This window comes from Amblyomma mixtum, chromosome 2, assembly GCF_055824585.1.
Source record: "Amblyomma mixtum isolate Tamu chromosome 2, ASM5582458v1, whole genome shotgun sequence".
In the NCBI taxonomy this organism is placed as follows: Eukaryota; Metazoa; Arthropoda; class Arachnida; order Ixodida; family Ixodidae; genus Amblyomma; species Amblyomma mixtum.
This window is the reverse complement of record NC_143013.1, coordinates 233,901,282-233,916,782: the sequence shown is the minus strand read 5'-3', so window position 1 is coordinate 233,916,782 and position 15,501 is coordinate 233,901,282. Positions and strand designations below refer to the sequence as shown.

The 15,501-nt window shown below is 46.3% G+C and overlaps 1 long non-coding RNA gene across 1 annotated transcript; it reads right to left on the bottom strand.

Moving 5' to 3' along the window:
- Positions 1 to 7,561: 7,561 nt before the first annotated feature.
- On the bottom strand, positions 7,562 to 10,517 carry LOC149362980 (uncharacterized). The gene is made up of 2 exons (XR_016288549.1): positions 10,463 to 10,517; positions 7,562 to 7,732 (listed from the first exon to the last, which is right to left on the bottom strand). It is a non-coding gene; the product is annotated as an uncharacterized LOC149362980 (long non-coding RNA).
- Between the last annotated feature and the right edge of the window lie 4,984 nt (positions 10,518 to 15,501).

Here is a 15,501-nt window from a genome sequence, read left to right as displayed (position 1 = left end):
TACGTGCCGTGCAACATGGGCGTTGTGTACAGAATACCCGTATCATGTGGGAAAATTTATTATGGACAGACTGGAAGGTGCCTCAACGTCCGCCTGAGAGAGCACGAGAGGTCGCTGGGGACGTCTGCCGCTTTTTCTAATCTTCTCTGCACTGCCGTGACTGCTGTAAGGGAAATGACAGCGTGTGTACTCCTGACTTGGGGCTTGCTGACGTTGTCTTCAGGCACAGGGATCAGAAGTGCCGGGAAATAGTAGAGGCGTATCTGATCGCCACATCGCGCATTCCATGCGTTGCAAAACCTTCGGTGGCGTTACACCAGGTAGAACTGGATTATCTTGATAGTACTGCGGCAGTGCAATGAGGCTAATGCGCACGTGTGGTTTTGTTTGCAGTTTCTGTTGTTTTGCTGTTTTTGTTGTTTCACGTTTTGTGCGCCTGCGCGTGTTGGGCTGAAGCCTTTATAACCACGAGTTTCCTAATAAAATTTTCAGTTGATAGTCAGCGCTTGTTTCTTTGCGTGTTTCTTCCCCTGTCTTAGTTTTTCGCGCTGTCATAATAGACAGTTTCAGACAAGGTCAGACAAATAGTGTCTGACCTTGTAATGTTGTTCAGGTTCCAGATTTTCGCCCACTCCAGCCGGACGGCGCGGAGCCACTCCCGGCCCTGTAGAGGTGGTCCCTTGTGGTCTACGACGTAGAGTGGAAGAATTGCAGAATGGTCGCCGTGCTGCACGTTTACCGAATAGACCCCCTGGGGTCATACCAGTGCTCCTGTGTAGGTACGAAGTTTAACTGTAGTGGGCTCGAGTACAGCCGAAGGAAAGAGCTGACGGAACTGCGTCTTTGACATGACGGAAACAACCGCTCCCGTGTCCAACTCCATGTTCACCAAGACGCCGTTGATGGTCATCAGTACGGTGACAGGGTCGCACGGAGCGGCGGACACCCCGTTAAGACTGAGGGTCGAAGCTTTCCGAGACACAACTGTCAGCATCTTCCCATTCTTTTCCATTTGTTTTTTCTTGGAAAAAGTATTACCACTGCTTCTGCAGGCTCTCAGGATATGCTCCTGTTTGTTGCAACTGAAACAGGTGGCGTCCAAGTGAGGGCATGCTTCACTCGTGTGTTTTGGCGAACCACAGCGAAAACAGCTTTTGCGTGTTTTCTGCGCTTCAGCCTGCACCTTGTACACATCGCTGACTGCGGCGTCTGTGCCGCGTGCTTCAGCAGCACTCTTTTTAGCCGCTTCCATTGCAAAAGCCCTCTCCACCGCTTTCTGGAACGTAAGCTTGCTATCTTCGGTGAAAAGCACTCGCTGAATGTCTTTTCGCAGCAGGCCACACACGAAGCGGTCCCGAAGGGACTCGTCAAGGGCGCTTCCAAACTCGCACGTTTGCGACAGTTTACGAAGCTCGGTAGCATAACTAGATATGGATTAAGCGTAGAAAGTTGGGCTAGTTGGTTGGTAGTACTATTGTGAGACATTCCAGCGGCTAAAAAGACAGGGACGAAGGTAGACGAGACAGGACGAACGCCGGCGTTCGTCCTGTCTCGTCTACCTTCGTCCCTGCCTTTTTAGCCGCTGGAATGTATCACAATAGTACTAGATATGGACTCGCCTTCTCGTTGACTCCTCCGGTGAAACTTGGCCCGTTCTTCAATGACGGACGGCTTCGGGAACAGGTGGTCGCTCAAACCTTTCTTGAGGACATCCAAACTTTTCGTAGAAGGCAGGTCTGGAGCAGTTAATGACTTCAACATCCCGTAGGTCTTCGGACCGATAATGCTCAAAAAGGCGTGTACCTTGTCGCCGTCGGGTACTCCGTTGACAATCAGGAACGACGTAAGCCGCTCTTCGTACGAAGCCCAATCGCTGGCGGACTCGTCGAAGGGTTCCAGTTGGCCCAGTCGCCCAGCGAAGTGCGTCACTGCTGCCTCGGCCCCAGTCATGACGACAGTCACCGGCTCCGCACACTGCAAAAACGATAGTCTTCTTCACGGAGTGAACTTCGGAACACTTGCCTTCCAAACTGAAGAACGCCGTCTTCTATCCCGTCCTCGTCGCCAGGTGTTGTGATGCGTGGTTCATGAGACGCGCGCGTTCATGAGCACGCGTTCATGCGAAAGAGCAGACAAATTTCCAGGGGGCTAACGCGGCGTTTATTCCCGCATGTTCGTCGGTGCGTGGCTGGCCGAGAATAACCCACCCGTAGGTTGCGGCGCACGCCTTTTATTCGTTTCTGGCGCGCATGCGCATTAGCGACGGCGGCGATAGCCGGACACCACAGATATTGCTTTCGCAATTACCGGGCTTAACCAAGCTAAGCCACCGCGAATTTTTTTACCACACACTATAGAAATATGGAATAAAGTTAGATGGTTCTCGCGTACAATGCCGACTGATCAATCTAATATAGAACTGCCTACCGATATTACTTTCGTGGTTGTATTGAAATGCTGTGTTACCCACTCCTGCTAACTCTTTCAGAAAACAGACGGCAGTATTTCTGAATATGTAAAAGGCAAATCAGCTACGGTCGGGCATTGAAATGCGGGCGTGCAATTTTCGGATCTCCAGCTCCACTCTCAGTTCACCAGGAATGCTTGATCCCATTCAGGAATCGGAGCCAGCAGCGCTGAAATGTAGGCTTCATCGGGTATACAGCCTACGCCCACGAGTTCTCCCGGTCGAAGCTCCGCTAGATTTTGACTTGTCCGTCCGCCAGCTTTTATTCAGCTTGGGTTGCCCACGATCGGAGGCATCACTACAGGTCCGCACACCTGAGGGTCCGGCCCCCTCGCTGTCGCTCTGGTTGCGCTTGGAAAGCTCGGAGGCCCGGTGTTCAGTTGTGAAGATGAAGAGGCGAGCAGTAAGTACGAAAGAACTGTCTGCTCCGCAACTGAACAACACAAGATAACATTTGCTTGGAACGATGGAAAAATGAGACGAGGCCTACAACCTGTTTTGGTTTTCGGCGTCCCGCCTATGCCTTGTAGTAAATAGAACTGGAATGTAAATGCAGGCTTTGTAGAAGGCGACGCCAAGGGATACCACGTGGTTGCTGGAGTGAGATTACATCGCACATGTATATTTTATCACGCCCTCGTTGCCAATACAGTAACCGAAAAAGTGCGCCACATACGATTCACTGTGATTAGCTTGCGCACGTGGATGCTGGCACTCGCATGTGCCAGAGACTTGGGCGGAAGAGGGCTTTACTAGCTTTTGGAGCTAAAGTGTATACAAACCACAGACACGACGACACGGAACCATAAGCGCGAACATGTGACGGCCTGACAACATGATAATTGCGATCATTCAACGCACAAATAAAGAACGGGTTTGGTTTTTGTTTAAATGATCGTATTTGGAGCCACGCCGATGTTCTAGAGTGGAGCAAAACTCGTTTATTCAAAAAAGCTGGATTAAAACAGGAACAAGCCAGGAGACCTGGTATGTTACCGCCAGGTTAGAATTATATTGAAAACAAAAAATAGCGCGCACGGACGAATACCTGTATATACAGTCTAGCCCGGTTATAACGAAGTCGGCGGGAATCGGAAATCATTTCGCTATATCCGCTATTTCGTTATATGTGGACTACGAAAAAAAACGCAAACATCGGCATACCGATTTATTGCCGCTGAAAGAAGTCGTCCAGCGTCCCCTGAACACGTTTCGCGAGTGCGGACTTCAGGATTGCGGCTTCCATACCATCCAACTGCGAACCAAAGATCTGGTCGAACTACGCGACAAAGCTTGGATAAAGCTTGGAATTTGCTTGGAACGATGGAAAAATGAGACGAGGCCTACAACCTGTTTTGGTTTTCGGCGTCCCGCCTATGCCTTGTAGTAACTAGAACTGGAATGTAAATGCAGGCTTTGTAGAAGGCGACGCCAAGGGATACCACGTGGTTGCTGGAGTGAGATTACATCGCACATGTATATTTTATCACGCCCTCGTTGCCAATACAGTAACCGAAAAAGTGCGCCACATACGATTCACTGTGATTAGCTTGCGCACGTGGATGCTGGCACTCGCATGTGCCAGAGACTTGGGCGGAAGAGGGCTTTACTAGCTTTTGGAGCTAAAGTGTATACAAACCACAGACACGACGACACGGAACCATAAGCGCGAACATGTGACGGCCTGACAACATGATAATTGCGATCATTCAACGCACAAATAAAGAACGGGTTTGGTTTTTGTTTAAATGATCGTATTTGGAGCCACGCCGATGTTCTAGAGTGGAGCAAAACTCGTTTATTCAAAAAAGCTGGATTAAAACAGGAACAAGCCAGGAGACCTGGTATGTTACCGCCAGGTTAGAATTATATTGAAAACAAAAAATAGCGCGCACGGACGAATACCTGTATATACAGTCTAGCCCGGTTATAACGAAGTCGGCGGGAATCGGAAATCATGTCGCTATATCCGCTATTTCGTTATATGTGGACTACGAAAAAAAATGCAAACATCGGCATACCGATTTATTGCCGCTGAAAGAAGTCGTCCAGCGTCCCCTGAACACGTTTCGCGAGTGCGAACTTCAGGATTGCGGCTTCCATACCATCCAACTGCGAACCAAAGATGTGGTCGAACTACGCGATAAAGCGATAACGATAAAAATGAGCCACGCTTCCAACATGCACAATGCTGCCGCGCTTTCTCCCTGCCTTGCACACCGCGGCACCGACATAAAACAAAGCGCGCGCTGCCACACCTCCTGCAGACTGCAATGCAGCCGTGGCGCCGACTGCCTGGGAGAAATAGAGAACCGAGATTGGCCAAGACGGCCGCTCTCTTCGGCGTCATCGAAAAAAAAAAATCGTCTCTGTTCTTTTTTACATTTTTCCCCTGCGCGGCGTGCTCTACCGCTCTACGCCGTGACGCCGTTCAAGAACGGCGCAACACGAGACCGGCGTGTCATGCGATGCAGTGAAGCAACCTTTCGCTCCGCAGGAGAGCAGACGACGCCACGAAAGGAAGCCGTCAGCCGAATTTTGCTCTTATTTTCGCGGAAAAAATCGCCTCAAGGACGCAAAAATGTGTTGATTGGCAGATTATTTTTCGGTTGGTATTAAATCTCTTCGTTATATCCGCTGCCGCGCTCTTATTTACTTCATTAAAACCGGACCCAAAATGTAGTGAAAATGCATAAATGGGAATGGGAAATTGAAATCCCTTCGTTATAACCGCTATTTCGCTATAAGTGGCTTCGTTATAAACGGGTAGACTGTATCTATATATGCATTCTTCCTATTACATGGAACCTTTGCGACACAGCGCTATTTGTCCCCGCCGTTCTCCTTAGGCAGTGTGCGCCGGTTTTTGCTTTCAAGACGGACTACATCCAACTAGCCAATATCATTAATCAGAGAGGTTCAACTGGCCAGAAGAGCTCAGTTTAAACTAGCAATGTGTAAGCAGCAAAAGTGCCACTAATCCCCGCTCTCTTTATTACTGCGTCGTCGTAGCCTCATAACTGCAAACCGGGCCATGCAATATTAAGCGGTATTGGGCGAACTACATTGTTTGGACTCCAAAATGCAAAGAGAAAATCTACACAGCTTAGTAAAACTGCATGTATCGTACCCACACGGAGAAATAACTTCAAAAGAACGAATGAAAAAAAAAACAACCTACGAGCAACGCAAGACGTTTTTATTCCCTCTTATTTATAGAATTCGAAAGCACGTGCAAAGCCTGGTGCGCGCAAAAACGCACTTATTCTTAATCCGCGCGGGAACAAATCATTATCTAAAACTTATTGATGTTCTAGGAGCAAACTAAATTGTGAACAATTCGCAAATACCGGTACTGCTCGCTCCTGGCAGAAATGCGCTCACTCTTAAAGCACGTCGGAACAGAATATTGCATGAAACAAATTGACGCACGAGGCGCAAATTAAATTCTCATTGAAGTTACAAAGCATAATCTGCAATCTCTACACTACATTATCTTACCGGAACTACTAAATTGTACTCCACCTACTCCACCTTGGGGGATTCCCCTAAACATTTGACCAAAATTGTATTCAAGTGGAGAGAAGGCAACAACCTACCTTCTTTTTCCTGTCGAAATAGTTTGGAACCCTTTCCGCTTCCAGTTGTTGGTTCGCGGCATGCTGGCTTGCCGGCCATTCCATTGCCGCCACAGTGCCTGTATCTGAGCGACAAATACTTTCGATGAAGAAGCCGTAGCAACAGGCGCTTGCGAATGTCGTGATCTAGCTGGTTTTTCTGCATTTCTTCTATTTTCTCCTTGGATAAAGCTAGAAGGCCATCCAGGTCAATCTTCATGATGGAAGATATAGGAATACCCTCGGAAATGTCGCAATCAAGAACGCAGTGCGCAGCAAATGCGACAAAGGACGCTCAGGTACGACAACCCAAGTCACAAATTCGTCTTGGATCTCATCACGTGTGCGAGAAAGGGTCGCTGGTAACGAGAGTGATTCGGGGCTGCACCAATAGGCTTCACCTTCTGTGCTCAAGGGTGAGAGTGTTGGCGCTGGCAAGCCAGAGAGATATTCGCAGCACATCAGTGTCGTGACGATACCATGTTTCGGTTAAACTGATGACATCAAACGATACCGTTAAGCTTGCCAAAAAATGAGTCAGTTGATCAACTTTGTTCACAGCTGATTGCATGTTGAAATGAATTAACATGAATTTCTTATTTTTATCTAAGCCAACATATTTATTAAATTGTGAGGGTGTGTAATGAGGTGTAGTCCTCGATCCATTTTCCAGAGGCAAGAAAGGAAGAACAACTCCTGTGTGATGAGTAATGACGCCGTATTACGTCATTTTAGCAAATCGGATTGACTGCTTATCCGAATGATATCAGAAGTCTCTGTCCTGCGTGCGAGTATGCTGCCGTTTTTTGTCCAGACGTACTTCCAAGACGTTTCCTTTTTCTTTGCAATTGCGGCACCAAGAAGGTGTTTGTTGTCAGGAGTCAAATGCTCATTGACATAAATCCGCCCTTATAAAAATTTCTATAGACAGTCCATAGACTGTCTATAGACTTTAGTCTATGAAGTCTATAGACTGTCTATAGACAAATCCTTTAGACTGGTCTATAGACAGTCTATAGATTTATGGCCATACACTTTTAGTAGACTTTTGTCTATATACAGTCTATAGACAAATGTCTACTGAAAGTCTATAGGTCTATAGGAAGTCTATAGACACAGGTCTATAGACAGTCTATAGACGATCTATAGACTTATGGTCATTCATTTCCTATAGAGCTGTCTATAGACACTTGTCTATAAACGGACTATAGACGACCTATAGACTTATGGCCATAGACTTCCTGTAGATTACTGTCTACAGACAAAAGTCTACTGGTCCAATAGACATATGTCTATAGACTGTCTATAGACATTCCATAGGTGTGTAGCCTGGCAGTGCTATAGACCTTTGTCTATAGACAGTCTATAGACCTCTGTCTACTAAACTATTAGTGGACCATTATCTATAGACTGTCTATAGACTGTCCACAATCATTGAAAAAGGTCACCAGACAGAGTTCACACATGAAACAATCAATATACTTACAAATTTAGTTTATTTCCAAGCTATCCAGGCTGGGAATATGCAATACATGCACCATAAGAATGCACCACAGTAACATAAAAGTTGAAAGTAACAGTCCGGCTAGTTTCCTCAGAAGCATTCTTGTGGCCTGTTGTCTGCAGTAAATCATCCGGGCATGTTCACCTGTACAGCACAAAGGAAAAAAATAATATAAGAGGAACTGAAAAAAAAATTTCCATTCCATCTCTACACATGTGCTTCACAATGCAAGGCACATCCTGGCTATGCCATTCTAGAAAGGCAATCTTGATCTTTTGGTTTGGTTTTATGGGGTTCAAAGACCCAAGGCGACACAGGCTACGAGACGCCGAAGTGAAAGGCTGGGGAATAATTTGGGTCACCTGTGCAGAGTACACAGGCTTTTAGCATTTTGCCTCTATTAAAATGCGACCGCCTAGGCCGGAATCGAACCTGCATCTTTCAGGTCGCCATACGAACATGATAGCTACTGAGCTATCACGCCGGCTCAATCATTTCAGTAAATACACGACAGATTATAAGTGTCGTCATAAAACATTGTAACAAAGACCCCTAATCCTTGCAGCACTCTACTCTGAATCCAGTACTGATATTGATTTCTGTATGGCAATACTGTTACAGCCAATACTGATCTCTTTATGGCAATCCTTTTACACTATTTGTAACAGAAGACTTCGAACAATTGTGCTACATATCTGCATTGACTCCCAAGAAGCTGTTAAGAATGCCACCTCCATAAAATACAGATTCAGTGCACCTTACAGAGGGATCCAAAAAGGAGAATATTGCAGCATTTATTCTTATAACGGCTATAGAAGAAGCGCTTCATAATACCCTGCCTGAATTAAGCCTGGTACACCCGGCCAAATTTTTAACTGGCTCGGGTGTTCCATCGCTAAATGCACCTTGTAAAAAAGGTGCCTTTCGGCTACACTGCTGGCATATTCATGCTGTAATTTGACGAGTGAAATGTCATTTCATGGTTCCTTTTTGTTCATATAATGTTTGAGTGCAGCACTTGCGTGTTTAGATCAACGTTATCAGAAACATTCCTCTGCGACTACGAACAGCTGAAACAAGCGGCCGACGCAGCAATGGATCTGGTCCCCATGGCTTCATCCTCTGGGTAAAGTACCACTCCTTTCATGGCGGACAAGTCGTTTACCCAGATTAGTGCGAATGCGCCACCAGAACCTTTGCTGCGTATTCCGCTTGTTTCGGCTCTTCGTAGCGGCAGACGATGAATATTTCTGATAACTTTGATCTAAACATGCAAGTACTCCACTCAAACATTATATTAACAAAAAGAAACTATGAAATGCCATCTCACACGTCAAATTACAACATGAATATGCCAGCAGTGTAGCCAAAAGGCACCTTTTTACAAGGTGCATTTAGCGATGCAACACCTAAGCCAGTTAAAGATTTGGCCGAGTGTACGTAAGCCGATACTCAAACGGGCACAAGCTATACAAAACCAGCAGGCAGAAGCAACCAGTTCACCACAGATTTGCCCCTATAACTTGAAGCACAAAGACGGAACAGCATACTCGTACATCTGCGCGCGCTACTAGAAACAAGCGGGTTGCAGCGCTTCCATGCCGCGCTCATTTTTCAGAAAACTAATACAGCACACAGAGGCTGCAGCTGCGCCGTTTCAAAAGCAGTCGCGAGGTTGAGACAGCAAATTACTGTCACGATAAAATACCGTCTGAAATTCACTTCGTTTTTGCTTCAAGTGCAGCTCCAACAGCGCAGTAAAGAGGTGTGTTTCTTGCATGGAGGCAGCCTGACCCAACGCTGCTAGAAAAATCAGCGAAAGCATTGAACGTGCTCAAAGTAGGAAGTATTTCAATGAAACAATTAACGCCTTCAACAGGCGCAGCTATAAAAACACGAGAGCTTAATTTAATTTTAGGCGCAAATAAGCGGCGAGTCACATCGGCGCTTTCGTAACGTAGCAGTCTGAAATCAGAAACACATACTTTGCTTCTCGCGCAGATGGTATTCTAGAAATCTGTGCACGCGTGAGCGGGATTCATGAACGAACCACTCGGAACGAAATGTAAGCCACCTCTTGTCGAGCCGACCTTTACCCAGCTTTCAAAATGAAGTGCCCGCAAGCCAGCGGCGGCGGCCAACGGCTCTGATGACAGACACGGACGAATCCATACGTGTGCAACGAAGGGGAGATGGGATGGAGCTCGTGGGTTCTTCGCGGTGTTTGAGCACGCCGGCCATTCGCGCCGGCAACGAATTTTATTCACCCCTCACACTACAAGCATTCCTCCAGCGCCGCTTGAATACAACTTTGACAAACGTCTCGCGCTCCAGTCTATCAAGACACCTTTGCTGAAACGTCGGCGTCCACGACGCGCACCGAGCAAGCGTCCATACGTAGCAAGCAATGCACACCTCAAAAAGAACAGCACTCCATGGTCCAGACAGGCGATAATACAAAGATAAGAAAATAAATGTAATCCACCACTGAACGAGACTGTATGTAAGTAGGTTTTCGGAGGTGCAAAGTAAATTGAGCTCACACGGCGCTAACTAACGCACAGTTCCATTTCGGCCGTCATTCACAGGCTAAACGACATTTCTGGCCGCGCATCTACCTTGAAACACGAAAAATCTAATAGACAGCTCGCGAGGAGCAGCTTATCATCAGGGGCATCGCACAGACTGCCTTTCCGCGCGTTAGTAAAGACAGCGGGACAGAGATAAGCGGCATTAGTCGAGAACCCGATGGCTTCCGCCTTAGAAACGAAGATTGGACGTTTGTAACTGCGCACATAATCTGTTCTGCACACACAGCTCTGCTTAGAGTGGTTTAGGAGACCAAATGAATAAAATATAAACGTGTAGACTTACCGTAAGCGGACGATGAAGCTGAATTTTGAAGAAAACGTAATCCGCGAACAACATGCTAACGCCATTGATGCAGCCACGCACAGGGTTGTTTGCAGCCCGAATGATTTTCCGCCGTCTCGCGGTAAAATGGGTAAACGTGAAACAGAAACCCATTTCACGGTCCTATCTTTATCGCTCGCACTCTTGCCACTCTCGCCGCATCTCCCACCGAATAGTATGTGGTGCAATTCTCAAATAATAATTATAAGGTTGCATAGCATAACGTCTTTTTTGCGTGTGTTCGTGTTTAGAAAACTGATATGCGCCACATCAGCGTGTCATCGGCTCCGAAGCAACAGGTGCAAGGGTAGGAACGAAAAAATACTGGCTTTGTGATTGTTGCGTCGCAGCACTTATTCACGTGAATACAAACTGCAAAGGTAGAAATGGCAGATGTTAATCGCACAGAGGACCAGGCTCTTTGAGATTAATCTAAGATGTTTCTAAGGGATGGGCGCTTCCTTGAATTCTCACACCCGTATTTCCCCCTTTATTTTCAGGACGTTTTAAAGAGAAATGTAGAACCGTTGATGAAATGTTTCTGATTTCAGCGCGTTGGACAGTAACGATCGAAAGATTGAATGGAATTGTGTAGAGCGATTCCTTTAAGGGACAGCGTTTTCGTTCGATGTAGTACAGTTTGCGGGCGCCCTTACTTCAAGAATGGCTGCCTTTCCTTGGCTTACTTGTTAGCATTAAATATGTAATTGTATTGACAATATACGTCACGGTATAACGAAAAGGAGCTTGTCAATGCTCCTGAAAACAATACACAGGAGGGTGTTGTAATGGCCTTACGCAATACTTATAAATTTCCGTAATAGCGAAGGAGGTGGGGGACTCCCGACATAGTTGCGGTCACTAGATGCAGGTCCCCTCAACATGCAGTGCAAAAAGAAATTGACATTGTTCTGGACTTAGTCGAAAGTAAGTGTATCGAACATTGTTAGATAAAATTACGATTGTTATAGACTGGTCTATAGGCAGTAGACTATCTATAGTGTACAGTCTATAGACGAAAGGAAATTGAGGTAGTTGTAGACTGTAGTCTATAGAGAGTCTATAGACCATCTATAGACAAAAGGAAATTGAAGCAGCTATAGACCGTAGTCTATAGAGAGTCTATAGACCGCCTATAGACAAAAGGAAATTGAGGCAGCTATGCACATTGGTAGACCGTCTATAGACGAAAGGATATTGTGGCAGCTATAGACCTTAGTCTATAGACCATCTATAGACGAAAGGAAACTGAAGCAGTTATAGACTTTAGTCTATAGACAAAAGAAAATTGAGGCAGCTATAGACCTTAGTCTATAGCGAGTCTATAGACCGTCTATAGACGAAAGGAAATTGAAGCAATTATAGACTTTAGTCTATAGACAGTCTATAGACAAAAGGAAATTGAGGCGGCTATAGACCATAGTCTATAGCGAGTCTATAGACCGTCTATAGACGAAGGGAAATTGAAGCAATTATAGACTTTAGTCTATAGACAGTCTATAGACAAAAGGAAATTGAGGCGGCTATAGACCTTAGGCTATAGCGAGTCTATAGACCGTCTATAGACGAAAGGAAATTGAGGTAGTTATAGACTTTAGTCTATAAAGTGTCTATAGACAGTCTATAGACAAAAGGAAATTTGAGCCAGCTATAGACTTTAGTCTATAAAGTGTCTATAGACAGTCTATAGACAAAAAGAAATTGAGGCAGCTATAGACCTTAGTCTATAGAGAGTCTATAGACAGTCTATAGACGAAAGCAAATTGAGGCAGCTATAGACCTTAGTCTATAGAGGGTCTATAGACAGTCTATAGACAAAAGGAAATTGAGGCGGCTATAGACCTTAGTCTATAGAGAGTCTATAGACCGTCTATGGACAAAAAGAAATTGAAGCAGCTATAGACTTTAGTCCATAGATTTTCTATAGACTGTCTATAGACGAAAGGAAAAGTCTATAGGATGGCTATAGAGTCTATAAAAAGTCTATAGAAAGTCTATAGACCATTTTTATAAGGGCGTTGAGCGGGACCAGTAAAACCAATGTCAGTAGCTGATAGGGTTGCCTTTTTTGCTGCCTCAAGAAAATGGTTTCTCTTCGTACGGGTCGTGAATCTGACAACTAGGTTAATGTCATTGCTGTTCTTGGTTTTAACGCTATGCGCGATGTCAGTGTCTGCCAGGTCAAGCGGAATGCTGGTGGACTATGCGATTTGCAAGGCTACCTCAGCAGCTCTGTCTTTAGCTCTGAGTGGCAAGCCCTTTATCTCCACATTGTTCGACCGGCTGTATTGCTCCAGTTCAGCAATTCTCTCTCCAGCTTTAGTTAGCCTCTCTGTTAGGTCCTTGTTTTCCTGGCTTAAGACAGCACATTCCTGCTTTGTCCTCTTGACCTCGGCAGTCAGAGTTTTCAGTTCTGATAGAGCATTTTTGAAGTCATCAGCAGCGGCAGAACAAAAAGTTATGCTCTGGTTCATTGAGCGTATTTGGACACGCATTTCGCGTTTGAAATCTTCAATGGCTTTCATGACATCAGCAGTGGCAGTCGACATCGTCAACACAAATCGCAAGACACTCAGTCGGCAGTGGCAAATAATGGAATGTTTGGTCTTGTATAGGTAAACGCCTCAATGCAGGTGCACTCACCTATGAGGCACAAAGCAGCATAGGAAGCCGTTTCCTGCACAACACGCCACCGCCAACTGGATGGCATATCCGATGAGGGGATCCTTATGCAGCGCGGGCAGCAGGTGACGTCACGACTGCATCTGTGGCTGGCAGCTCTCGTAGGCGTTGTCGATACGACGCTCTCCCGCACGTGCCTTCTTCTTGCACAGTTCGCTGGTGCTGTTGCGTGAAACCTACGAGGCACAAAGCAGCATAGGAAGCAGTTAGTTTCCTGCACAACGTGCCACCGCCGACTGGCGGTGTTTTTTTGTCACTGGCAGCGCAGCCAGCTCGTACACATGTTCTGACCCCATTGCCGGCCGTGTCGACCTCGCCGCCCTTTACAAAGCACTCCAGAGCGTCGACGCCGCCCTTCTTCCTCCACTCACTGGAACATCGCCCTCCCAGTTCGAATCCACGATACCGGCAGTAAACGAGGCAACCGGTTTCCCAGGAGAGACGTTACCAACTTTGGCGCTTTGTCTGTACCTATCCTTCGTGGCAACACTAAGCCACTGGGATGTAGCCAGGGTCGTCCAGCTTGTTTCGGCGGCCCGATGGCTCTCCCGGACACTGTGACCTGATCTTGACCGGCTTCTGGAAACTTGTCCATACTGTTCTTTTTTTCACATTTTTCCCTTCATCTTAATAGTACCTTTTGCGCAAACCCCGCGTTCGCGCTTGGTGGGGCCCCTATAGCGCCATCGCTTCTGTTGACGTGATGAAGATGGCGAGCGCGGAAAGAACGGAACAGTTCAGGGGCCGGCTCTAACGAGAACCATCATCTACAGCTGCTCGGCGCTGGCCGAACCACTTTCGTTTGAGGCACGGCAGCAGCAACAATAAATGTGGTGCCGTCGCATCTTGTAGCACGGTTGTACCACGCATCTTGGACGGTTTCTAAGTGCTGCGCGATGGTGACCAAAACAATGCGCGGAAGTCATGCAGATAGCTTAATCGAATTCATAAAAGTTGTTGCAGCACTCAATTTTTCCACCACTGGGATAGACAACGCGATTTTTTTCATAATGTGTCTAACATTGTCGTCCAAGCAACGAGGGGCTCGAACTTCCAGACAGGTCTTAATTATGCAGCTTCAAAACGGCAATAAGCATTCCCGCCTATGAACGCGGAGGGCGCATTGTATCATTTCTAAAAAAAAAACGGATAATCAAGAGCCATACAGGTTGTTTAAAAGATTTATTTCAAATAGCATGCCATCATACAAACAAGGGATCACATCATTAAGCATGTGGCACCTTTTCTCAGGTTTAATTAGCGTTAAAAAAAGCAAACATTTTGTAAACGATTCCCCCAATGAAAAATTTGATTATCATGTATGCGTGTAGGTTTGGACATTTCTTACATTTGCTGGAGGAGAAAGCAGATGCTGCGCTTCTATTAGTATTGAAATTCAAGCATGCATTCCTTGCATATCTTGGGCAGCTTTTGTTTAAATCGCTAATCAGGGAGGATCCAAGCCCGGAATCTGGGTATCCTGCAGCACATCGCAGATTTTGTTGTAGAGCCACTCCCAGTCTACGGAATCGTCGTCATCATTGGGAAGGTGTTCTTCTTGGTTTGCGCCCATCGAGCCAACCTCCTTTAACGCAACTTGGCCAGGATTGTAGACCATACAGCCGTTCACCACTGCCGAGGGGCCCGCCTCCTCGTTGTTGCCGAGGTTGGGGTTTGGTTTGCAACGCTTGGGGGCCCGGGTGTCATCTGCCAACAGGAGAAGCGTAACATTATGAACAGTATAGCAGCTTGGGACACAACGGAACTAGACGTCGCAAACATTGTTTAGAACACGACATGCTTAGAAAATTTCTGTGGAGGTCTCTTCCTCTAAGCATCCCACGTTTACACGGTAATGACCATAAGCATATAGCAACGCTGTGGTATGGCATCCAGCAGACCATCATAATGCATATGACGCGTTCTTGGTAGTGAGACTAGAATGCAGATTTTACATTTTTATCGTTTCCGCACAGTATGCAACCGCGAAAAGGCGGGAAAGATGACTCGACGAGGCAAATATGCACCGCAAAGCTTAGCACATCTGACTTGGAACTCCCGCGCGGGCAGGAAAGTTCCCCATTGACTGTTGAATTCAAAGCAAAACAGAGTGGATTAAACGCAACGCTTTGTTACTAAGTGCACTCAGCTTGTAAACAAACAATCACAACTTCATATTTCTGTGCTATCTGCTGGAACCCGCCCTATGAAATCTACTACTCAGTTCAAGGTTGACCAGCTTAAATCTTTGTATCCCGAAACAAAAAATACAAAGTGAGCCATGCGGAGCAAGAATGCAGTCGAAAAGGCCGGAAATT